The sequence below is a fragment of the Elephas maximus genome, chromosome 25 (assembly GCF_024166365.1).
Source record: "Elephas maximus indicus isolate mEleMax1 chromosome 25, mEleMax1 primary haplotype, whole genome shotgun sequence".
NCBI classification, from domain to species: domain Eukaryota; kingdom Metazoa; phylum Chordata; class Mammalia; order Proboscidea; family Elephantidae; genus Elephas; species Elephas maximus.
The window spans coordinates 48395043-48419648 of record NC_064843.1 but is presented as its reverse complement, the minus strand read 5'-3'; the positions used below and the strand labels follow the sequence as shown (position 1 = coordinate 48419648).

The 24606-nt window shown below is 40.4% G+C and overlaps 1 protein-coding gene across 3 annotated transcripts in view; it reads left to right on the top strand.

Moving 5' to 3' along the window:
- The window catches only part of PAK5 (p21 (RAC1) activated kinase 5), a 320036-nt gene that overhangs the window by 138741 nt on the left and 156689 nt on the right, over window positions 1-24606 (top strand). For all 3 annotated transcript variants that reach the window (XM_049869541.1, XM_049869542.1, XM_049869540.1), the window contains one exon: window positions 7576-7725. The gene's annotated coding sequence lies outside the window, so the exon portion shown is untranslated. The remainder of the gene's footprint in view (window positions 1-7575; window positions 7726-24606) is intronic.

The window sequence follows — 24606 nt, the reverse complement described above, 5'->3', positions numbered from 1 at the left end:
CAACTTGTTTTTCTGCTTGGCTTTTACACTCTCAAACCTGGTAATGAAACCCGTTTGTGTATCTAGAGCTTACCTGTTAGATAAGGAGCAGATCCCATCATTTGAATTGATATGGAATTGCTCAAAGTATTATATGAACATTTCAAGTATCTAGCTGAGAGTATAGAATAATCCACATTATAAAGTGTATACAAAGAAAAAGCAATTATAAAATGGCTCAATGGTGAAAATAGTTTTAAGAAGGATGATCCATATTAATTTCTTTTGGAAAGGTAAAAGATAGGTTAAAAATAAGTTTTGTGTTAGATCGTCTCCATACAATTGACTTATTTTTCTCTTCTTACCTCAGTGCCTCATAGTTGTTGGAAGACTAACCGAATGGAGTTTAGCATCCTTTGTGATTTCATAACCAATTTGAGTCCAGTTGGCCAGAACTCAGTGTTAATGAGGCCAAGGTTATAAGCCTGTTTTTTCCAGAGACAAATAGTCTTGTTTTCCTAATGTAATGACACAGACTACATATCAAACCTACTATTCACACAAATTTGCACCACTGGGTTCAAGAGGAAATGGATGAAAGGATGAATAAAGCAACAGACGTAAAGGTGCAGGGCTGATGAGCCCAAAAATCATGTCATTCTACATCTAATCCACCTTAAAATGTATCTGCCGAAGAGCTGTCACCCTTGAAAGTGAAGGAAAAAGTGTGTAGGGATTGTAACTGTTTGTAACAGTATATTTCTGTGGTTGTTAGGTGCTGTCAAGTCGATTTCAACTCCTAGCAACTCTGTGTGACAGAGCAGAACTGCCCCATAGGTAGTCTAGGCTGTAATCTTTATGACAGGAGCCATGGTGGTACAGTGGTTAACGTACTCGCTGCTAACAAAAGATCGGTGGTTCGAAACTACCAGCAGCTGCATGGGAGAAAGATGTGGTCATCTGCTTCCATAAAGATTTATAGGTTTAGAAACCCTATGGGGCAGTACTACTCTGTCCTATAGGATCTTTGTGAGTCAGAATTGACTCAACAGCAATGGGTTTGGGCAATCTTTATGACCACCAATCGTCTATCAGTTTGTTGCACTGTGGTAGCTTTCATGTTGCTGTGATGCTGGAAGCTATGCTAACGGTATTTCAAAAAGAAACAGGGTTACCATTGTGGACAGGTTTCAGCAGAACTTCCAGGTGAAAACAGACTAGGAAGAAGGACCTGGCGATCTACTTCTAAAAAAAAAATTAGCCAGTGAAAACCTTACGAATAGCAGTGGAACATTGTCTGATATAGTGCTGGAAGATGAGTCCCTCAGGTGGCAAAGCAATCAAAATACAACTGGGGAAGAACTGCCTGTTAATGACATGGATGAAGCCAAGTTTTCAGGCCCCTCATTGCTAATGTGGCATAACTCAAAACGAGAACAGCTGCAAACGTCCATTAATAATTAGAACGTGAAATGCACGAAGTATGAACGTAGGAAAATTGGAGTTGTCAAAAATGAAATGTAACACATAAATATCGATATCCTAGGCCTTAATGAGCTGAAATAGAGTGGCATTAGCCATTTCGAATCAAACAGTCATATGGTCTACTATGCTGGGAATGACAAATTGAAGAGGAATTGTGCCACATTCATCATTAAAAAGAACATTTCAAGATCTATCCTGAAGCACAATGCTCTCAGTGATAGGATAATATCCATAAATCTACAAGGAAGACCAGATAATATGATTTATTCAAATTTGTGCACCAACCACTAATGCCAAAGATGAAGAAACAGAAGATTTTTACCAACTTCTGTAGTCTGCAATTGATCAAACATACAATCAGGATGCAAAAGGATAATGACTGGTGATTGGAATGCAAAAGTTGGGAACAAAGAAAAAGTTTTGTTAGTTGAAAATTATGCCCTTGGTTATAGAAATACCCTGGAGACCACATGACAGAATTTTGAAAGACCAACAACTTGTTCAGTGCAAATACCTTTTTTCAACAACATAAATGGTGACTATACACATGGACTTTGCCAGATGGAATGCATAGGAATCAAATCCACTACATCTGTGGAAAGAGACGATGGAAAAGCTCAATATCATCAGTCAGAACAAGGCCAGGGGCTGGCTGCGGAAAAGACAACCAATTGCTCATATGCAACTTAAAGCTGAAACTGAAGAAAATTAAAACAAGCCCATAAGAGCCAAAATACCACCTAGAGTATATCCTACTGAGTTTAGTGATCATCTCAAGAATAGATTTGACACAGTGAACACTAATGATGGAAGACCAGACGAGTTGTGCAATGACATCGAGGACATCATACATGAAGAAAGCAAAAGGTCATCTAAAAGGTGGGAAAGAAAGAAAAGACCAAAATGGATTTCAGGAGAGACTCAACTTGGTCTTGAATATAGAGTAGAAGAAGTAAATGGAAGAAATGATGGAAGTAGAAGAGCTGAATAGAAGATTTCAAAGGCAGCTCAAAAAGACAGGCAGAGTATTATAATGAAATGTGCAATCAAAAAGGAAGAACATGCTCAGGATTTCTCAAGCTGAAAGAACTGAAGAAAAAATTTAAGCCTCCAGTTCCCATATTGAAAGATTTTTTGGGCAAAATATTGAATCATGCAGGAAGCATCAAAAGCAGATGAAAGGAATACACAAAGGCCTGTACGAAAAAGGATTTATTGACATTCTGCCATTTCAGGAGGTAGCATATGGTCAATAACTGATGGTACTGAAGGAAGAAGTCCAAGCTACACTGAAGGCACTGGCAAAAAACAAGGCTCTAGTAACTGACAGAATACCAGTTGAGATATTTCAACAAACAGATGCAGCTCTGGAGGTGCTAACTCTTCTATGCCAAGAAATTTGGAAGACAGCTACCTGGCCAACCAACTAGAAGAGATCCATATTTGTGTCGTTCCAAAGAAAGGTGGTCCAACAATGTGGAAATTATAAAACAATATTATTGATATCACATGCAAGTAAAATTTTGCTGAAAATAATTCGAAACAGTTGCAGCAGTGCGTTGACAGAGAACTGCCAGAAATTCAAGCCAGATTCAGAAAAGGATGTGGAATGAGGGATATCATTACTGATGTCAGATGGATCTTGGATGAAAGCAGAAAATACCAGAAAGATGTTTACCTGTGTTTCATTGACTATGCCAAGGCATTGGACTGTGTGGATCATAACAAATTATGGATAACATTGCAAAGAATGGGAATTCCAGAACACTTAGTTGTGCTCATGTGGAACACGTACATAGATCAAGGGGCAGTCATTAGAATAGGATACTGTATGGTTTAAAATCGGGAAAATTGTGTGTCAGGGTTGTATCCATTCACCATACTTACTCAATCTGTATGCTGAGCAAATAATCCAAGAAGCTGGACTATATGAAGAAGAATGTGGCATCAGGATTGAAGGAAGACTCATTAACAACCTGTGATATGCAGATGACACAACCTTGATTGCTGAAAGTGAAGAGAACTTGAAGCACTTACTGATGAAGATCAAAGACCACAGCCTTCAGCATGAATTGCACCTCAACGTAAAGAAAACAAAAATCTTCCTTACTGGACCAATAAGCAATATCATGATAAATGGAGAAAATATTGCATTTGCGAAGGGTTTCATTTTACTTGAATCCACAGTCAATGCCCATGGGAGCTGCAGTTAAGAAATCAAAGGATGTATTGCATTAGACAAATCTGCTGCCTTTTTAAAAGACCTCTTTAAAGTGTTAAAAGACAAAGCTGTCACTTTGAGGACTAAGGCGTGTCTGACTCAAGCCATAGTATTTTCAATCAACTCACTTGAATGCAAAAGCTGGACAACAAATAAGGAAGACCAAAGAAAAATTGATGCCTTTGACTTATGGTGTTGGCAAAGACTATTGAATATATCATGGACTGCCAGGAGAATGAACGAATCTGTCTTGGAAGTACAGCCAGAATGCTCCTCAGAAGTGAGGATAGAGAGACTTCATCTCAAGTATTTTGGATGTGTTATCAGGAGGGACCAGTTCTTGGAGGAGGACATCATACTTGATAAAGTAGAAGGCCAGAGAAAAAGAGGAAGACACTCAACAAGGTGGATTGACACAGTGGCTTCAACAATGGGATCAAACATAGCAATAATTGTGAGGATGGTACAGGACCAGGCAGTGTTTCATTCTATTGTACATAGTGTCGTTATGAGTCAGAACTGACTCGATGGCACCTAACAACAATCTTTATGAGAGCGGATCTCCAGGTCTTTTTCCCAGGGATGTTTTGGGTGGGTTTGAACTGCCAACCTTTCAGGTAGGTGCCAAGCACTTAACTGTTGTACCGCTAGGGCTCTTTTTGCAGTAGTATAGTTGATAGTAAACCTTTGTTCTGTTTTACATAAAATGGAATTTTAGAGTTTGGATCTTTTTTTTTGTTTGTTTGTTTTTAGCAATTTATCAGTGAGCCCAATAATGTATCCGGATCTCATAACCTGGCACCATTTTTAATGTGTTTCTTATATTTTTTAATGCATATATAAAGCAGGACCTGATGGTCAACCTGTCCGGTTTTGAGGGGACAAATGACCAAAGAATCTATGAAAATGAAATGTAAAAGCAACATAAACTTATGAGAGAATTTAGTTATGCTGCTCTGATGGTATACTTCTGTTTTTATAACACACATTTATATCAATATCACAACCATATTAATGATTTTCTTGCCTGTAAATCAAAATGAGGGTGAGCTAGAACTTTCTTTTTTTTCTTTCAGTTTTTTTACATGTGGCAGGTCACCAGTTTTTGGTTTTAAGAGCTAAATCCAATTACCTAAAATGTTGTTTAAGTTGGTTTTGTACTTAGTAAAAATCAAAGCTAGCATTTTTTAAATAATCACTTTTGGCCAGGTACTTTACATATGCCCTTTCTACTTTATCCTAAAAACCCTTCTTTACAGAAAATGGTATCCATCTCTATTTTTTAGATAAGTAAATAAGCTCCTAGAAAAATTGTGCTGCTACACAGTTGATGCCAAAGCCAACCTCTTCCTACTGAATGTTGTAAATGCAACTATTAAGTTTAATTGACATCCGTGCCTCATATTAAGATGTATATTATCAGCAGTTCAGAGTGTTATAGCTGTTGTCTGAACATAGTCTGCTGAACATTCTGCTTACTTTCATAAGTCGGTAATGGCAATATAGTTTTATCAAAGATAGATTGAACTTTCTTAGTGGCTTGCTTAAAGAAATAGAAACTTGAGAGGAGAGTTCTCTTACCATGATTAGGGCATGTATTAAAGTACATTTATGAAATATCATATTTCTTTAATTTGGTGATTTGCAATATGTCATCGCACATCTTTCTCCAACGGAGTAGCTGGTAGGTTTGAACCACCAACCCTTCAGTTAGCAGCCAAGTGTTTTAACTACTGCACTATCAGGGTTCCTTAGTTGCAATGTAGATAGGAAATTAAAAATAATACTAATTCTTACAAAGCAAACTCAATGCAAATATTGGCTAATTATATGGAAAGTATGATATAATGATATTAAGTGTTCAAATAAATAAGATGCATTTAATTAGTTTTGGGTTACTGCATCAAGGTATTACTTTCATAAAATATATTGAATTATTTTTATTCAGTAGACTCAAGTGACTCAAGTTAATATCACAATCCTGAAATTGCATTCCTTGACAAGGGGATTTGTCCTCAGATACTTAGAAACATATGAAGACAATATCACAAGATTCGAAGAGGAAATTATCTATACACATATGTTAACCAGCCTTGAACTAAGTGAAAGCATATAAGGAGAACTGGGTTTCCAAAACCACCCTTCTAGGATGTTTTGTTACCTATGCTCATCACTGCTTTTCGGCAAATCCTACTGATCTGAACAATGATAGTTTAAAACATAGGACATGCTTTTGAGAAGGTCCACAATTTACAAATATATCAAGGTTAAAATTCACAGTCTAAAAATATCCAGGGATCAACTTTATTGGAAAATCTTTACAACAGCTCAAAAATATAAATTTATATCCCTAAGGGGGTCTTAAATATTTTTCAAATGCACAGCAAAGTAAATACTTAAAGTATGAGCACTCCACTGTTTGTGTCACAGTGTACTGGTATTCATACAGAAGATGCAAATCCCCTAAGTGTGTTAATTGCATACCTACAGATAACAGATGCAGTTCATGAAATAAAACCATCTATTTCTTATTATCATCCAATGAGAAAAGCGGAACAGGGTTCTGCAAGTAATTTGTGTCGTCCCAGAACAGACAGCGTGGACTATCAATCTACAGTTATTTTCAGGGAAATTTTCTTTGAACTTGCCTGAAAACTTGATGAGCAATGATTAATATGAGGCAGAAGAAAAGAACTGGGCTCTGGAATTTGTATTTTAATAAAAAAAAAAAATAGGACAGAATAATTGCTGTCAGTTCCTGGACCTTTCATGAAGCCATAAAATGTGTTTTTAGTCCCTTTTGTCCTTATCAATACTATTTATTATTTACTGATGCAAATGGTAATACTGTACTGAACCAGAAGCAAAGCTAAGAACTTGTAAGATCCACATGTAACTTTAATTCCACCAATATTTATATTAAAATTTTTTTTAAATGAATAGATGTCAAGTCGATTCTAACTCACCGTGACCCCATGGGTATCAGAAGAACTGTGCTCCATGGAGTTTTCAATGACTGATTTCTTGGAAAAAGACCATCAGCTCTTTCTTCTGAGGCACCTCTGAGAGGACCCCAACCTCTAACCTTTGGTTAGCAACTGACTGTGTTAACCATTTGCACTACCCAGAGAATATAATGCATGTATTGTTGTTGTTAGGTGCTGTTGAGTTGATTCTGACTCACAGCGATCCCATGTGCAACAGAACGAAACACTGCCTGGTCCTGCGCCATCCTCACACTTGTTGTTATACCTGAGCCCATTGTTGCAGCCACTGTGTCATTCCGTCTTGTTGACGATCTTCCTCTTTTTCACTGACCCTCTACTTTACCAAGTATGATGTTCTTCTCCAGGGACTGGTCTATGCCCTATGGTCAAAGTATGTGAGATAGAGTCTTACCATCTCCCTTCTAAGGAACATTCAGGCTGTACTTCTTCCAAGACAGATTGGTTCATTCTTCTGGCAGTCCATGGTATATTCAATATTATTCACCAACATCATAATTCAAAGGCATCAGTTCTTCGGTCTTCTTTATTCATTGCCCAGCTTTTTCATGCCTATGCAAAAGATTCAAGGACCAAAAGCACAATTCCCACCCCCACGTGGCTCACCATCTATTGGGAAAATGGACTCACAGTGGAATAATTTCATAGAGTATAAGAAGTTCTGCGGCACAGATACAGCAAGGTGCTGAGACTAACACCGCCTGCAGGTATCCAGGTAGTAATATAGTTATCAGTAGCTGCATGCCTGAGAAAATGATAGAACCCGTAAATAAATGATGTACACCATGCAGGAGAATGGGAAGTAAGCGAGGTTATATATTTTATGTTTAAACAGAGTGTAATGTTGGTTGCAGTTCTGAGTCATGTTGGTACGTTTTGTTACAGAAATACACTGTGGCGAGATGTTTCCACCTCTTACCAATATGAACACTGAGGAAAATGAAGAAAACTGAAGAACTCCAATGAAAAGTTGCAGGACAGAAATAGCCACACTTCTCTGGAGTCTTTAATTCCTCTACAGCCATCCCCAAAAAGGTAAGGGGATACATTATGTTATGGTTTTGCCCTTTTAAGTTTTATTTAAATTTAAATGTAATACTGAAAAAGAAAAATACATTTGTTTATTGAACAAAAATTCATTAGGTGACATCTACGTGCCTACAAACTGTTCTAGGCACTAGAGATACAATGATGAACAAAAAAAAAAAGCCAAGGGTATGCCCTTGAAGGCATTGACGTTCTAGTGGGAGGGGATAAGTAAGTGTCATGGATTGAATTGTGTCCCCAAAAAAATGTGTCGACTTGACTAGGCCATGATTCCCAGTGTTGTGTGATTGTCTACCATTTTGTCATCTGATGTGATTGTCCTATGTATTGTAAACCCTACCTCTGTGATGTTAATGAGGCAGGATTAGAGGTAGTTATGTTAATGAGGCAGGACTCAGTCTACAAGATTAAGTTGTGTTTTAAGCCAATCTCTTTTGAGATATAAAGAAAGAAGTGAGCAGAGACATGGAGACCTCATACCACCAAGAAAGTAGTGCCAGAAGAATAGTGCATCCTTTGGACCTGGGGTCCCTGAGCTGAGAAGCTTCTCAGCCATAGAAGACTGATGACAAGGACCTTCCTCCAGAGCCATAAGTGAGAGAAAGACTTCCCCTGGAGCTGACACCCTGTATTTGGACTTCTAGCCTCCTAGACTATGAGAAAATAAATTTCTCTTTGTTAAAACCATCCACTTGTGATATTTCTGTCATAGCAGCACCAGATGACCAAGACAATAAGTAAATAAGTGAAAAGGAAACTGGCAGATGTTGACAATGTCTGGGAACATGGTCATTTTGTTGTCTTGTACCATAGAGTCAATTCTGATCCTGGCAACCCATGTGTCACAGAATAGAACTGCTCCATAGGGCTTTCTCGGTTGTAGTCTTTACAGAAGGGAGCCCTAGTGGTATAGTAGTTAAAGCACTAGGCTGCTAACCAAAAGGTTGGTGGTTTGAACCCAACAGCTGCTTCATGGGAGAAAGATATGGCAGTCTGCTTCTGTAAAGATTTACAGCCTTAGAAACCTTACGGGGCAGTTCTACTCTGTCCTATAGTGTTGCTATATGTCGGAGTCAACTCAAGGGTTTGGTTTGGAGTCTTGGAATCTTTATGGAAGGAGATCGCCAGGCATTTTGACAGTGCTGCCGGGTGGGTTGGAACCTTTCAGTTCCCAGCTGAGTGCAAACCGTGTGTGCCACCCAGGGACCTGTATGAAACTGGTAAACAGGTTACTGTGATATAGGATGATTGAGGGGCTACTTTAGCTTGGGTGTCAGAGCAAACTGCTAAGAGAAATTTGAACTACGCTAAATAACGCAAAGGATCCAGCTGAGTAAAGACCTGAAGATAGGACCTTCCACATACCCGAAAGTAGGAACCATATCGGTATGCTCAAGGCTCAGAAAGCGAGTCTGAAATTGCCATAAGAGGACTTGTAGATGTGTGCTGTAGGAGATGAAGTTGGAGAGCTTTTTAGGCATGGGACAATGTCTTGATTTTACTCCACTACAGAGGGAAACCATTGGAGAGTCATTAGAAGAGGAGTTAAGGAGCTTATATTTTCAAAAGACAATTCTGCTTTATTGTGACTAACTTGTAGGCGTGACGGTTCAGTAATAGTGGAAAATAGTGCTGTCACCCCCAGAAAGAGATGATGGTGAGCTGGTTTAGGGGCATGGCATCAGACATGGCAAAAAGTGGACGAATTTGAAATACATTTTGGATTTGCTCCAGCTAGTTTAAACTAGATGACCATCACTACTTTATCCGTTCATCTGTTGATGGGCACCTTGGTTGCTTCCATCTTTTTGCTGTTGTAAACAGTGCTGCAGTGAACATGGGGACCACCACTACTCTAAATGAATCCCCAAATATAATTCTATTTCCATGTATATAGGATGTACTGTTCCTTTGAAGCTCTGGCAGCACAGTGGTTAAAAGCTCAGCTCCTATCAAAAAGGTCGGCAGTTCAAATCCACCAGCCACTCCTTGGAAACCTTATGGGGCAGCTCTACTCTGTCCTATAAGATTGCTGTGAATTGAAATTGACTCAATGGAATCGACGGGGTTTTTTTCAATGGCAATGAGTATGGGTGCTGGTCATTTGTGTTTTAATATACAGTAATCAAACTATAAGGTCCCTGGGTGTTGCAGATGGTTTGTGCATCCTTACTAATCTAAAGGTCGGTGGTTTGAACCCACTTAGAAATGCCACACAAAAAAGGCCCAGAAATCAGCTTCCATAAATATTATAGCCAAGACAACCCTCTGTTGCATAGTTCTACTCTGTAACACATGGAGTTGCCATTAGGCACAACTGACTTTACTATAGGAGGGTAGTCAAATTGTAATTTATTCCAATGTTTCAAAAAACTGCTTACAATGTATATATTTATGGGCTGCTTCTGAAACATAGAAGGGGCTAGTGTCAAATTGTGAAAAGAAACAAAATTTTACCCTGAAACTTTTCGTGATAGGCAGGTTATCTTGTAGCATTCAGAGACTTAAGGCTTTTGCAGCTAGTCTTCTGCTTCCTGTATGGTTCCTAACTTCTAAGAACATTGTTGTCCAAGCTGCTGAGAGGTAGCCTTTGTGAAAGGTCCCTCTCTAGATATACGAGTTTTTTTGAGGACTAGTAGTTTAGGTCAATCAAGTATGATTTCAGGACTAAAACTTTTATACTGGGTTATTTCTAGATGAACAGTGAAGAAAAAACTAAAATACAGCTTAAAATTGGTGTTTGAGAAAGATGAGAATATATAGGTATAAGCAATGTTTCCCAGGGGAACTAAAGCTGTGCACAGCGAAGGCTTCATGTCGTGGAGAATGTGAGCGTTGTGCAGAGATACATGGGAGGGTGGGAGAATGAGGAATGTATGTGGTGATCTGGGAAAGTAGGTCCAAGTTTGCAAGAACCAATAGCCACTGTTGGAACATGGACCAACCCCAAAACTGTGTCTAGAATCATTATTTATGATAACTCAGCTGATCAATCTTTAAAGAGCTCAGCAAAACGCAGAGCCCTGACTTCTAATATTCCCAACTTTCTGAAATGATTCTAAACTTGGGTGCTATAGGAACCCTTCCTTTCTTACCCCAGGCCCCTCCTAAAAACAACCTCAATGCAGCAATTGTAAAGTGTCAGATAATTGAAAGGACTCATGAGATTCCAGAGTTAGGCAATAATAAATGCAAAGGGTGTGGTACAGCAGGAGAAAGAAAACCTAGCAAACATCAGAGAGGCCTGAGACATACAGGCACAGTTCCAGGGTCCTTTTTCAGTTGCAAGGATGCTCTTCATCTTCCGGTCATCAACCACCGAGATGCGTGTAAGATACCATGGTCTCAAGGAAGCCAAAAGCACAAGCTTACTGAGGCGTGTTTTACATCCTACAGCTCACTTAGCAAAAAACAGGCTTTGTGGCCAGGTACAAAACATCAATCTATACTGTTGAAATAAACAGCAGAGACAAGCTGATACAAGGTGCCTTCAGGGGAGTTTTGGACTTTAAGGAGCACATTATAAACCACTAGCTAGTACATTTCACCTTTGTCTTGGGCAAGAATCAATATTATGGTTCCAGATGTCCTTCAAGATAAGCACAGAGCTACCCCACACCTGCAAGTTAACTTGATTCTTATACACCTATCCAGTGCATAATGTCCATCCGGGGGACATCTGACTGCATATATGTCCATGGTCCCAGAAGGTTATAATAGAGATCAGAAATCCTGATGGAAGAATACAACACATGTATCTCATGTCTCTTGTATACAAAGTGATCACGCTGCCAGGCGTATACTGGTATAGTACATAAAAAAATAATCTATAATAGGTATGTCTTCATAGTTACTGGCTTATGTACGTACTGTACTGTATTTTCTAGCATTATTTTAACGTGAACTTCCCTACTTACAAATAAAAGTTTACAATATAGAAGTGTGTGTTTCAACTCATAAGCAGCAACATCCAATCTCGTGTATCACGCATCTCTCGAGTGTTGTACCATTATCTCTCTGCTTAATTTTCTTTCAAAAATATTACTGTGAAGTGTATTATGGCTCCCAAGTGCAGCGAAACCAGTGCTAGTGATAGCAGCTGCAAGAGGCAAAAGAGAAGTAACGATTTGGAAGCGAAACAAAAGGTATCCCATAAAGCTTTGCTAAATATATAATATTCACACAACGTCCAAATTACATAATGTCTTACTTCACAGAACGTGTCATAGGCGTTAAGTGATATATGACTGTACACATGGAAAATTGAGCAATGATGAAAGCCAGAGAAGACCTAAAAAGATGATACACCGCATTCTGTGATTGGTCTTGTCATCCACTGGACTGGATACAACCTTTGATTAGCTGGAGATATCATTAAAAGGCTAAGCTTTTCAAATCAAAATCAAAATGTCTGTGAAGTCAGGGGTATAGTGAGGGTAACGAGTGTCCAGGAGCAGTTTCTAAGTTGTGCCCACCCATCCCAATTTCAAGATGAATAGGCACTGATAGTGGTGACGTGTCAGCAGAAATATGTGTCCCTCTTGTCTGGCTGCCTCAGTCAGATGTCTTACATATTTGTGGTGCCTTGGAATGCCATTACACTCCTTGTCTGTTGCCCCATTGGACTTGTGCCCAGAGGCAAGTGTCCCTTCTATTCCCCATCTCCCATACCTCTGGGAGAAGAGTTGGGATTCTGAAGCAATAAGGATAAAGTCAAAAAAAGTAATAGTGTCTTAGGTCAGAAGCACACCATGAGACAAGGATTTGGATACTAGTGTTTACTTGGCAAGTGATGCCCGTATACCAGAAGAATGGGGATGTAAGACAGGGAATAGAAGGAAGCCAGATCAGGTGCCTTATCACGGCTGCAGCCCATTTATTGCAGGCACTGGTTTGATTTGGGGATTAAAAAGAAAAAAATTGCCCTTGCCCTCAAGGAACTCACATATTGGTAGAAGAGAAAGACAAGGAAACATGTTATCATTACAAGGGCTATAATGGAGGTATGATGTGGCTATTGAATACAATCAAGGAAGAAATATGATGTGTATCCATTAGCTATTGCTGCATAACAAATATCCCCCTAACTCAGTGGTTTAGAACAATATGTGTTGTATTATTGCTTATGAGTCTATGAGTGAGTTCTGCTGATCTGGGCTACACTTGAATGATCTTACCTAGGTTTGTTTATTCATCTGCAGTCAGCTGACAGGTTGGCTGGGGACTGGATAGTCTAAAGTGGCTTCACTCACTTATCTGGCAATTGGCTGGATGTGGCTAAAGCAACTCAGTTCTCTTTCATGTAGTTTTTTAATTCTCTAGCAGGCTATAGTTATGTGCCATTGAGCCGATTCTGACTCATAGAGATACTATAGGACAGAGTAGAACTGCCCCAAAGCCTTCCTAGGCTGTAATCTTTTGGGGGGCAGACCAACAGGTCTTTAATCCCTTGGAGCCACTGAGTGGGTTTGAACCACCAATCTTTTGGTTAGCAGCCAAGTGCTCAACCATTGTGTGACCAAGGATCATTTCCAGCAGGCTTTGATGTCGTGAAAAACAGGTGAAATTGTGCACTACAAATTAGTAAGTAAGCCCATGCATACCTTGCTTATTGGGTAATCCATCCCTGGGAACAGGAATGATAATTTGCAGGCAGAATAATATGTTTGTGAAAAAATGGTAAGCAAATGGGAAGATGAGCAAAGCTAGTCCAACAGATAAATGGATGGTTGGATGGACAGATAGCTGTAGCAATGCAGTTAACAAAATTATAAGAGTATTTGTAGAATTTGTGTTTGCTTCAAAAAGGAAGGAAGAGAGGGAGGGAAGAAGAAAGAGAAGCAGAGAGGGAGAGAAGGCAGGGAGGGAGGAAGGGAAAAGAAGAAAGAAATTACCTTGGAAAAAAGGATGAGGTTGAGAGTGGGCCTGAATGCAAGAACTGTTCAGCATGAGTGTGTTTGTGGCTTCAGGGAGATGTGGGAATGGTGCAGACTGCATGATGCACAGAAACTCTATCATGCACCTTCAATGAACACGTGAAGCATAGTGAGTGGAGTTTGGTGGACACTAGTGAAGGATTTGGCTTATTGCCCCAAACTAAAATTCTAAGGAAGGCTCTAGACTTTCACAAGGCCACATTTCTGGGCTGGCTCTCTGTGAGGCAGTTGGGCCTCATTGACATAAAACCAAACCGGCTGCCATTGAGTTGATGTGATTAATGGTGACGCCATGTGTGTCAGACTAGAACTGTACGCCATAGGGTTTTAATGGTTGACTTTTGAGATGTAGATCACCAGGCCTTTCTTCTGAGGTGCCTCCAAGTGAACTTTCAACCTTTCAGTTAGCAGCCAAGTGCGTTAACCATTTACACTTACGGATTTATTTATACAGAGGTCAGTGTATGTATGTTTCTGTTGGGGTACGTGTATGAAGTGATTATTTTTCAGCTTATGAATCTCTTCACCCTGAGACTGAACTGTGTAAATTAAATACAGGTAGTCCCCAGGTTAGGAATGTCTGACTTACCCACAACCTGTAGTTATGAACCAGCTCCGGTAAAGCCTAGCAGGAAAGCACTAACTCTGTGTTTGGGCCCCCAGGTTCCCATGATGGGCTACACTTTTCCCGAGTGTTCAGGTACTGCAGTGGGTCCTTGGGTGGGCCCCTGCGATATGCTGGGCCCAGCCACAGTGCACAGCAGCCGGCAGAGAGCCCACGTGCACCTGCCTGCCTCAGAACTAGGAAAGGGCCAGCCCCACTGCCCATGTGCCCTAAACACCACCACTCTGCTTCACATAGCGTGCCTGAGATGGTGGCTGCCAGCAGCTGGGGTGCTGGTGACACGCTCTTTGACGAGCACAACCAGGCAGTACACCACGCTGGGCACAAGGCAGGCCTCTGCAACACCCCCTTACCCAGCCCCGCCCACCCCATCCCAATGGCCCTGGGCTGCACAGCACAGCACCTCTCTGGGCTTCTCTTTTCCCTACCTTATACACGTGGGATTTCACTGTTGCAGCCACTCTTGGCCTTTTGGTGTTGGAAGCAGAGAGGGGACCAGTCTTAGATTTCTGACGACTGTATGTGCATATGGTTTCCTGGCCCATGAAGAACTTCAGACTTGGGTTTCCCTCAGCATCTCCTTCCCAACCCCTGTACCCCAGGCTCCCTCTTAGCACATCCTGCAAGGTATTTTCTCCCTTGCACCCCAAGGCAGGGGCCTCATAGTTGGTGCGTGGGGTTGACAGGTCGGGTGAAGAGGTGATGGAGGAATGAACTATCTGGCCCCAGCACCTCCCTCCCTGCCCCCAACCCTCCCTGCCTCAGCTGAGGAGGGTTCAAAACCCAGCAGAAATGCAACTGGTGGTATAACACAGATTTTTTTTAGTTCAGAGTCTACAATAAAGTAATTGGTCTCAAAGATTTTATAGAACACAGACATTCTTCGCAGAGTCACCGTGGTCTCCTGCTTCAACAGTGCTTGAACAGAACTGGTGCTGGCCAACCTCCTTCCAACTGACCACTCCCCTCACATCGGCCCCCCCTGACACCCTAAGGCCCCCACTGCTGCTCCTCAACCACGGCCATGACCGCCGCATCCTCTTCGCAGGTGCACCATAGCTACAATCAGGACTCAAGGTCTCCATCAAGTGCCAGATCAGCCAGGAGCTCTACGCCTCCTGCGTCTACCTGTTCAGGTCTTACTACTTCGACTGCAATGATATTGCTTATGAAGGATTTTGCCACATATTTTCTTCACCAATCTCACAAGGAGAGGGAACATGCTGAGAAACCGGTGAAGCCGTAGAGCCAATGAGGTGGTGGAATCTTCCTTCAGGATATTGAGAAACCAGACCATGATGACTGGGAGAGCGGGCTGATGCAATGGAGTGTGCATTACACTAGGGAAAGAGTATGAATCAGTCACAGCTGGAACTGCACAAACTGGCCACTGACAAGAACGACCCCCATTTGTGTGACTTCATTGAGACTCATTACCTAAATGAGCAGGTGAAATCCCTCAAGGAATTGGGTGACTACATAACCACCTCGGGCAAGCTGTGGGCCCCGGAATCTGGCCTGGCAGAGTATCACTTTGACAAGCACACCCTGGGAAACAGTGATGGAGAGAGTTAAGCCTTAGCCTGGCTGCCCCATAACCACACGGGCGACTTCCGTGGTCACTAAGACACTGCATGTATGCTGACTTTACCTTTTCTATAAATTGTACCCAAACATCCGCTTAAGTTCTTCCATTTGTACCATTCCTTCAAATAAAATAATTTTGTATCCTCCCCCCAGAAAACGATTTTATAGAACAGAATCTTCTGAGTAACATTCTGGGTAACATCCTGGGTAACATTTGCCCTTCAACTGTGGAGAAGATACATACAATGGTTCATAATAACACATGGGCACTACTTTGCGAGGCACATCAAAACATTATTATTATTACTTTATTATTATGTTACAGATGTTTTAGTGCATCTAGAAGGGTTTCCTTAATTTTTTTATGCATAGAAAGGTACTCTGTATACTATATACCAAGACAGACATTTGACTGACATTAGAAACGAACCAGACCTAACTGTTCTGATTTATGTACAAATTCGACTTAAAGACAGATTTAGGTATGGAGCTTGTTCATAATAACTGTAGCAGCCCTAGCCTACAGTTATTCTAAACTAAGTACTTTCCAGCATTTCCAGCCAGTTCAGTCTGGTTTGAACCCCTGCTTCAAATTTGCATTTCTAACAAGTTCCCAGGCAATGCTAATGCTACTGGTTAGGGACCAATTCTGACAACCACTAGTACAGCAGAAGTTCTCAAAAGTTACCATACATAAGAATCGCCTGGGGATCTTGTTAAAATCTAGATTCTGATTCAGTATACCTGGGGTGGGAATGCAAATTCTCAGCAGGGGTTCGAACTGGAACGAACCAGTTTAAAGCCCTGGTACTTTCATTGTTCTCCGGGGCCTCAGTTTTAAGCCTGGTAACCTCCCAGATCAGCAGGTGCCTTAAATTTTAGTGTGAGGCTTAACAGGCTGACATTAGCATCTCAAGATCCTGGGAGGCAGAATTGGCACTTGATGGTCAAAATAAATGCTGGGAAGACCCATACATGGAAAACCCCAGGCCAAAATATCTACCCTTGTTGGGTTGGAGAATGCATTATATTCGTTCTTCTTTCCCACATATTTTGGTGATTCTGTGCTCCCTATTTCCGAAAAGTGAGACAAAGATTATTTTTCAAAGAGGTAAAATAAGCAAAAAATAACACAACCAAAACAAAGTAAATAACGTAGTTAACGCTCACAACAAAGTTACAAAATGCAAAGAATAAACACTCTCTTTTTTTTTTTTTAGTGGCGTAATTATTCCTTAATTTTTCACTGGGGACCAGGGAAGCTCCCCATTCTTTCTTCTCCCCTCACCTCCAGAGGTAACCACTATCCTAAATTTTGTATGTACCATTTCCTTACTTTAAAAAAAAAAAAAAAATTGTACCCAATATGACTTATCTCTATGCCCATCACTTTTGCTTCCTTTTGAGCTTTATACTAATCGTCTCGTGTTCATATAATCAACATGATGTTTGCTCATTTCATTGAACATTTGTGTTTCTAAGATTTATCCATTTTGTTGCATGTAACAGTAGTTCATTTTCACAGTTAATAATATTACATTGGGTTTATATACTGTAGTTTACTTATCAGTTCTCCTCTGGATGGACATTTCTGTTGTTTAAATTTTCTATACTATGAATAATATTATCATTTTTATATGACTCATGGTATGTGTGCAGGAGTTTGTCAGGGCTATATACATAGGAATAGATTGCTAGGATGTGAGACAGGCAACCAGCCCTCCTAGTTTGCCTGGAACAGAGGGGTTTCCCAGAATGCAGCATTTTCAGTGCTAGAACAGGACTGTCTTGGGCTTACCAGGTAAGACTAAATTATTTTCCAAAGTGATGGCATCAACTTACACTCCCAACGAGCAGTATATGAGAATTCTCTTTGAAATCCATCTTCCTCAATGCTTGCAATATCTTAATTTTTGCCGATCGAGTGTGAAATGGTTTCTTACCATGATTTGATTTCCCTGGTTATTAATGAGGTTCAAAATCTTTCATGTTTTGTTTTCCATTTGTGTTTTCTCTTCTGTGAAATGCCTTTCATGTCTTTTGTCTTTTTTACTGTTGAGTTGTTCTGTCAGACCCATCTTTCACGCCATCTCAGGTTCTCTTTACTTTACCAACACCTGGATCAGAGTTTCTCAACAAAGGCGCTCTTGACGTTTTGACCAAATATGTCTTTGTTATGAGGGGCTATCCTGAGCATTTATGTTTAGCAGTATCCTTGGCCTCTACCCACTAGATGCTAGTAGCATCCCCTGGTCATGACAATAAGAAATCTCTATAGACATAAAAGGAAACCCTGGTGGTGCAGTGGTTAAGAGCTATGGCTGCTAACCAAAGGGTCTGCAGTTCAAATCCACCAGGAGCTTCTTGGAGACTCTATGGGGCAGTTCTACCCTGTCCTATAGGGTTGCTATGAGTCAGAATCGACTCAGTGACAACGGTTTTTTTTTTTTTTTAATAGACATAAAAATATCTCTAGCTGAATGTCCTCCTGGGGGACAAAATCATATCCAATTGAGAATCACCGAATTAGATCCTTAGCAGATTTGTTTTACGGGATATAAGAGAGAGAAGAGAGCAAAGCAGATACATTCGCCATTCACTCTCCATTTCTCCCTCTGATGGACTGTTCCAAGGCATATTTCTCTGTACAGTACGTCCAGAGATGCCGCATGTCACCCAGTAGGTGCACTGGCTAAGCTACTAAGCTGTGTGTTTCTTCATGGTTCATGGTGATGCAGTGGCCACGCAGTAACTTATCACTTTCTATCGCTTCCTAACCCTCCCTGCTCACTCACTTTTCTTCTGTCTCCTACCTTGGGATGCATATGCCCATTAAAACATTGGCACTTAATCCTTGCTTTGGGGTCAGCTTCTTAAGGAAGCTGAGCTAAAACAAGTAGTTCTAGAAAGGATACCCAGCGAGGGGGTTTGGGAGTTAGATTACCTACCTGTCCAAAAGTGATAGGGACCACATTTTTAGTCTTAGATTAGGATGAAAATAATGCTGGCATGCAGTATGCTAACAATTACTTAAGCTCTCACCTGTAGTAAATTTGGATGTGGCTTGGGTGGAGGGAAACGTGTTGGGAAATCACAGAGCTGCAGCACACAGTCAACATTAAAGCCATTATAATCATAAGGATTGTGGAGTAGGGTGGCTACTTCTGACCTGCAAAAGGAAAATGTTAGGCTGAGGGTAGTTCATGGCCACCTTAAGGTTTGCTCTGTAAGCCAGAGGGCATATGGCATTGTTAAAAAAGACTTATCTCTGGCAGTTGCAGGGCAGACTGTAATGAAATTCAGGTCTAGCATTTGACTGCAAGGTTGGCAGAGATGCAAAAGAGACCAAGTGCACAGCTTTGTAAGATCTCTTCTTTCAAACTCAAGACCCTGATAAGGATGCTGAGATATGGGAGGGGTTCACTTGTGTGGGTGAGCTTGAAGGCCTTGAGTCCCTAAATTCCCCCAAACCTTCCTGGCAAGCAGAAATAATCCTTTCTCCCTTGATAGAGAAAAATATCCTCCCTGTCTTAATGACTGCTCAAGGATCTCACCTGAAGCAGGTGCCTCATAACATGATGCTTGTTCTTCTTAAGTTCTTTTTCTTCCACTGTTCAATGCCTCCAAAGGGATTACTAGAGTATGATCAAAGCAGAGAAGTATCCACCCTTCTCCAGAAAGAAATAGCCTACACACTGAAAAACTGAAGTACCTTGCTAATACATACCATCAGAACCTAGGTGACCCATGTGGGAGTAGGACTTGAGTGTGTTAGACTGGGGATGCCATATAAAGCTGGATGGGGGGGGGGATATCCTTGAGTACAGTGCTCCATGAAAAAACCATCTATATGAGACCAAAAAGTCAACAATTTCAACAGTTACTCTAAAGCAAAGATGAAAAGATAAGGGGGCAGGGAAACTGGAGCCCTGGAAACACGACAACCAGAATGCAATTAACGAGAATGTGGACACATCGTGAAAAATGTAACTAATGTCACTGAACAATTTGTATAGAAATTGTCAAATGGGAACTTAATTTGCTGTGTAAACTTTCACTGAAAACACAATATAATATTAATTAAAAAAAAGAAAATTTGGATGGGAGAAGGATTCATGGAGCTAGGGGCACTCATTCATAACTTCAGATTCAATTTTTGGTCAAGGACACTTGGAGCTGATCTTGATATTTTTCTGAGTTGGTTCTTTGAAGCATGTGTGCTGTGATGGCCTTTAATGAGTGCGAGGAAATTCCACAACTTCTTTGGCCTAGTGTTGATAAAAGGGTCAGACAGCTCAGGGAGGAGAGATATTAGAGTGGATGTTAGAATGGATTTAGGTATAATCTGCGTGTCTATCATTTTACTGTGTTCCTCAAGAGGGCCCAGAGGACACTGCTTTCATCAAGACAATAAGATGTTCTCTGGTGAGGGGTGTGGCACCTTTGGAAGGCTCAGTTAAGGCTGTCAGCCATGGATTTGGGTTGATGTTCGGTAAAGCTGTCAAAGAATTGAGCTTACTAATATCATTGGGATAATGGGACCCAGAATGACAGAAGCGGAGTAGCAGCACTTATCTTTAGAAGCAAGGTGAATTTTACTGGCATAATGGGTAGCAAATAAACTGCCAGTCAGTGTTCCTTGAATCACAGGGATCTGACGATGGCTGCTACATCCTGGAATTCTTTAGGCCCAAACAGTTGAACAGATGTCTGGGATGCTGCTTAACTTGGATAATCAGGAAAAAAAAAAAAAATTCAAGTCTCATGAGCCATGAAACGTTTTCCTTCTTTACCAAGTTTCCACATCTAGTCAGTTCACAGATGACAAAGATGTAATTACAGGGTTATTCTAATTTTTATTCTATTTTTAATTTTTTGTTTACATTTTGGAGCCCTGGTGGCACAGTAGTTAAGAGCTCAACTGCTAACAAAAAGATGGGCAGTTCAAATCCACCAGCCACTCCTTGGAAACCCTATGGAGCAGTTCTACCCTGTCCCATATGTCACTATGAGTCGGAATTGGTAACGGGTTTGGTTTTTTGGCTTACATTTTATACATAGTCATATTTATCTGGAAATTCTAATTCATGAGGTACAATGGGTACAGAAAACCATTTGCTCGTTATTTTGTTAACTGTTATTCTTGGTGGTATTTCTTCTTGTGTAATTGGTAATGTTTGAGTATTGATGTTAATATGTGGGAATCCTTTGGACCTAAATTGAGGATGTTTTCCTATGTTTCCTATATTGCTTTCTCTAGAGTCAGGAACCATTCTAGCCCTCTTCATGGTTCCACTCCAGGATCTGACTCTTAGGCTTAACTGCCCTATCTTGCCTTGCTAAAGGTGTAAGTCTTGGTCTTCCAATCAGTATTGTTAGTTTTGTGTCATGTTCCCTCAGGGCTACCCAGCCTTTTTCATTAGTTTACTCCTGTGTAAGTTCTCTGGTTTCATTTCTCTGTCTCTTTTTTGGTGGTGGTAAGGAAGGCTCGAGTATTTCCTTTACTATCTAGAAAGCCTAGCAAAATTTATCATGTTTTTAATATATCCAGATATAGTTTTACTTTCACAGACAGATCCTTCACATTATCTAGTCTGCATAGTATCAAAAATGAAATAACTTTGGCTCCCTACTCACATCTTTAACAGCATGAAAATGACTAAAAGGTGTCCAGGGCACTAATCATAATAGAACTGGGTTTGGTCCAGGAAATCTTTAATTGAAGGAATCAGAGGGGCTGTTTTTCTCATCACTGGCTAAATATCCTGTCCACACGGTTATTCGGTGTTGATCAGAAGAGCGGGCCTGTGGGCTCATAGCCTGAGTGAAGATTCTCTAGTTGGAAGGAGCAAGCTCAGCTGGCTCCCCTCTCTACACACTCCCTTCTGCTCATTTAACACACACATTCTACATATACTTTGACATATATTGACGTATCCCTCTTATTTCTGCCTTTACTTGGAAACAGGCTAATATATAATACATGGTAGAAAGCTTTCTATACATTTCAAAGTTTAACATGTAAAAAGACAAATGTTAAACTGTCTGGAACTCTCTTAACTTTGGAAATCTCCAGATCCCTGTACTGTAAGTCAGAGAAATGTGAATGGACTTGGCCATAGGGTGGAGAAGGGTTCTTATGCCAATAGAGACCAGCCAATGGGTAGACCAGTAGGCAGTGGTGAGAACTGTGCAGAAAGGAGAGCCTGTGCCCATCTAAATGCAGCAGCTCCTACTTCACTCCAATCTGTTACTGTTCTATGGGAACGTGGCCTCAGGTCTACCAGATAGTCCCATTTTTCAAGAGTATCTTGAAAGCTGGAGTTTTCTTCTGTGAAATCTCCCAATTTTTAAACCCTAGTTTATTAAAAAAATATACAAAAAGCAAAGAACCTGATTAAGTAGGGAAACAAAGTATGTTTGTAGGCAACCTACAAGCTGAATCTAGCCTGCAGACAGGTTCAAATAAGCCAGCATGTAGCTTGAGACTGATGAGTTTTGAGAAGTACATCCTGTCTGCATGGCAATTTGATTATTTTGCATCAAGGAAAATAACTTTTCTATCTTATTTATTTTTACTTGCTTGCTTGTTGGTTTGGAATTTTTTCCCCTAGTAAAACTTAAAAGCCTAGGGGAAGTTCTGATACATGCTACAAAATGGATGAACCTTGAAAACATTATGCTGAGTGAAATAAATCAGTCACAAAGAGCAAATATTGTATGATCCTGCTTATATGAATTATCTAGAACACGGACATGTATAAAGAATGGAGTTCATTAGTGTTACCTTGGGTGGAAGGGACAGAAGAAGGGGTGGTCTTACTTAGGGGCGCTGAGTTTCTGTTAAGGGTGATAGAAAAATTTGGAAGTGGATGGCAGTGATGGTAGCACAACATAATGAACATAATTAATTTCACTGAAATGTACATGTAAAAATGTTGAAATGCCAAATGTTTTGTTATATATATTTTTAATCACAATTTTTTTTAAAAAGCCTAGGAGATACCATATCTATGAAAGCTAAGCACAGGCCTACTCTATGACCCAGGAAACTCATTCCTAGGTGTATGTGTCCAAGGGAAATTAGTGTTTATGTCCTCCAAAAGATATGTTCATAACAGATATATGCATCATAGTCCAAAACTGGAAACAAGCCAAATGTTCAACAACAGAAAAATGACAAATAAATCTTAGTTTATTAATGTAATTATCAATTAATGTAATTTATCAGTGTAATACTATGCAGCAATAAAAGAGAATGCATTATTGAGACACACAACAGCATGGATGAATTCTGCAGACATTATATTGCATGAAAGAAGCCAGACACATAAAAGTATTTGTGTATGATTTATGTGACATTCAAGGACAGGCAAAACTAATATATGGTTATATAACTCAAAAAATTAATGTATGGTGATAGAACTCCAGAGGGCACAAAGGAGCTTTCCCGGATCCTAGGAATGGTCTCTCTTATGATCCAGGTGGTGGTTATATGGGAGTAAATATATGAAGCATTTCATCAAACTCTGGAAACCCTGGTGGCGTAGTGGTTAAGTGCTACAGCTGCTAATCAAAGGGTCGGCAGTTCAAATCTGCCAGGCGCTCCTTGGAAACTCTGTGGGGCAGTTCTACTCTGTCCTATAGGGTCACTATGAGTCGGGATTGACTCGACGGCACTGGGTTTGGTTTTTCATCAAACTCTAGAGGTAAGATTCCTGTACTCTGTGTGCATGAAATACTTCAACTGCTTCAAGTTCTTCAGTGTGGATTATGCCTTAACATAAAGAAAACAAAAATCCTCACAGCTAGACCAATAAGCAGCATCATGATAAACAGAGAAAAGATTGAAGTTGTGAAAGATTTCATTTTACAAGGAGTAGTGAAGAAATCAAATGATGTATTGGGCAAATTGCTACAAAAGAACACTTTAAAATGTTAAGAAGCAAAGATGTCACTTTGAGGATTAAGGGGCATGTGACCAAAGCCATGGTATTTTCACTTGCCGCATATGCATGTGAAAGCTGGACAACGAATACGGAAGACCTAAGAGAATTGATGACTTTGAATTATGGTGTCGGCGAAGAATATTGAATATACCATGGACTGCCAGGAGAGCAAACAAATCTGTCTTAGAAGAAGTACAATCAGAATGCTCCTTAGAAGCAAGGATGGCGAGACTTTATCTAATGTACTTTGGAAATATTATCAGGAGGGATCAGTCCCTGGAGGAGGACATCATGCTTGGTAAAGTAGGGGGTCAGCAAAAAAGAGGAGAACCCTCAACAAGATGGACTGATACAGCGGCTGCAACAATGGGCTCAAACACAGCAATGATTGTGAAGATGGCGCAGGACCAGGTAGTGTTTCATTCTGTTGTACGTAGGGACGCTATGAGTCAGAACTGACTTGATAGCACCTAACACAACAAAACAACATATGCATTGAAAAGTAAATAAATAAATAGCTAACAGTGAGTGATACATTGGGTTAAGTTTCTGATTGTATAGCTCAAGAATGACCTCTGAATAATTCAAGATGGCTGTAAAGTATCTCTGTTTTCCCAGATATGAGGAAACTGTGTGCTTGAAAGCCAGTCCTCCCCCATCCCTTGTCAACATGAGATATCTCCCTCTTAAATGCACCAGTGTAGACGTGAAGGCATTCTGATTCCTATGTGGTGGGATATTCCAGGTTCTTCCAGTCCTCCTCCTCATTCTC